General features: G+C 38.5%; 1 pseudogene; it reads right to left on the bottom strand.

The window, feature by feature from the left end:
* Positions 1–354: 354 nt before the first annotated feature.
* Positions 355–1,084, bottom strand: LOC101012123 (annotated as a pseudogene).
* Positions 1,085–2,188: the final 1,104 nt, after the last annotated feature.

The following is a 2,188-nucleotide window of genomic DNA, read 5'->3' as shown; positions in this document are numbered from 1 at the left end:
CTCTCTTTTTCTTTCTCCTTTCTTTCTTTCTTTCCTTCTTTCTCTTTCTCTTTCTTTTCTCTTTTTCTTTCCTTCCTTCCTTCCATTATTCTTTCTTTCTTTCTTTCTTTCTTTCTTTCTTTCTTTCTTTCTTTCTTTCTTTCTTTCCTTCTTTCTTTCCTTCCTTCCTTCCTTCCTTCCTTCCTTCTTTCTTTCTTTCTTTCTTTCTTTCTTTCTTTCTTTCTTTCTTTCTTTCTTTTCCTTCTCCCTTCTTTCTTTCTTTCTTTTCTTTCCTCCTTCCTCTTCCTCTTCCTCTTCCTCTTCCTCTTTCCTCTTTCTTTCTTTCTTCTTTCGTCAGGGTTCTTCATCAGGGATGGGATCCAGGTTTTTATTTTGTAGCCTCAGCAGGCCCGTAGGCCTCCGGTGCACTCGAACTTCCGGCCCTTGGAGTACACTTTGGGTTTGGTGTGGCTGTGCATGGTACTGCCGGCCTTGCCGAAATGCCGGTACCCCCTCGGCCCTTGTGAAAACCGGAGAGCAGGACGGTGCTGCAGCCCTTGGGGGCATCCAGGGTCAGCTGGTGGCAAGTGAGGATCTTGCCCCCCACCCTGAGGATGCTGCTGCGGTCTGGCGGGTCACACGCTGTGCGCACACCTTCAGTTTGGGCACCTCCCGAACCCACACGTCATCCATTTTGTTCCCCACAACCATGGCTGTTTTGTTTTCCTGACCGGGAAGCTTCATCATCCGGATCATTCGGGAAAGGGACAGAGATGGCCGGTTGGTGCAACTCATAAACAACCTCTTCAGCACAACCTAGTTGAATGCAGAGTTGGTTCATCTGACCAGGAAACTGTACAGCTTGGCCAACAGCCTCAGGTAGATCCTGTCTCTTGGGCTCCTTGCACTGAACCTTTGGGTCCTTGTTGTGGTGGATGTGAACTGCCATGATGGTGCCTCTTGCTGGGCCAGGTCCCAAAAGCTTAGTTTCCTATTTCTTACTACTTAAGGGAAAAACCTCTCTTTTTAAAAAACCTTTCCTAGTTCCACAGCTTTTTTGAGTCTTTCCCCGCCATAACTTTCTCTCTCTCTCTCTCTCTCTCTCTCTCTCTCTCTCTATATATATATATATATATATATATATTTTAAATCACAGTTGATAAAATGCTAGCTTTCATTAAAGTAGCATAACAACTGAGAGTTTTTCTCCCCAAACATTTTTTTAATGCAACTTGTAAGTGTCAATATTCCTTTATTTTGTAAGAACTTATTTTGTAAGTTTTATGACAGTCCATGTTTTGGTGATCCACAGTTGCTTTATATATAATTGAACAAATTTACATTTTTTTTAAAAAAATATAAAACCCCACATCTTCTGTAAAATAGATTACTGCCTATGTTTTGAAAGAGACTTTGCTATCTAAATGGAATTTGCGTCACTCCATATGATTTAGCTTTACAAAATCCATTAAAATAGAACACAGATTTAAAACAGATTTCTAAAGTGATTTCTACCATATAAATTGGGGCGGAGCAAAGAACACATCCTGCCATGAAGATTGGTGACAAATTTTTCTCACAGAGTGAATTCATTTCTGTTTTTATTTTCTATATAGATCAAGAGTTTATAATTTTTACATTGTCTTAAAACTAATACAAATTATTTATGGTTGCTAGTTATACAGCTCATGTCATCCTCTGCCGTGTGCAATGCCCTACTATGTAGGAGATTGTCAGCATTTTTCACCCTTGGATATATAAATTTTAACATGAAAACTTCATTTTGACATTTTGGAGTATATTATGACTTAATGTGAGGCCCTTCTTCTGTTTGCTATGGCCAGAAACCATGCTGATTCTCCATAAGGAACAGAATATAGAAAGTAATATGATATATATTATTTTTCTTTAATGAGCATAAAATTAAGGTAAAGTTATAAAAATCCACACATAGAACAAATAAAGGGAACATGTACAAACAAGTACTTATTTGGTAAAGGTGTAGATACAGTATTGTGTAGTAGAAAAGTCACAGGCTGTGATTAAAGAAAAGTGCATTTGATTTCTATCCTTCTCAGTGACTGGCTGAATTATCTTCAAAAAATTACGCGACCACTTCAAGCTTCAGATTCCACACCTGTAAATTGGCTATAATAATACCTACTTCATAGAATTCACATTAAAATTAATTATCAAAACTATGTAGCAG

Source organism: Papio anubis, chromosome 5 (genome assembly GCF_008728515.1).
Source record: "Papio anubis isolate 15944 chromosome 5, Panubis1.0, whole genome shotgun sequence".
Lineage (NCBI taxonomy): Eukaryota > Metazoa > Chordata > Mammalia > Primates > Cercopithecidae > Papio > Papio anubis.
The sequence above is the reverse complement of the archived record's forward strand: the minus strand, read 5'-3'. Positions and strand labels throughout refer to the sequence as shown.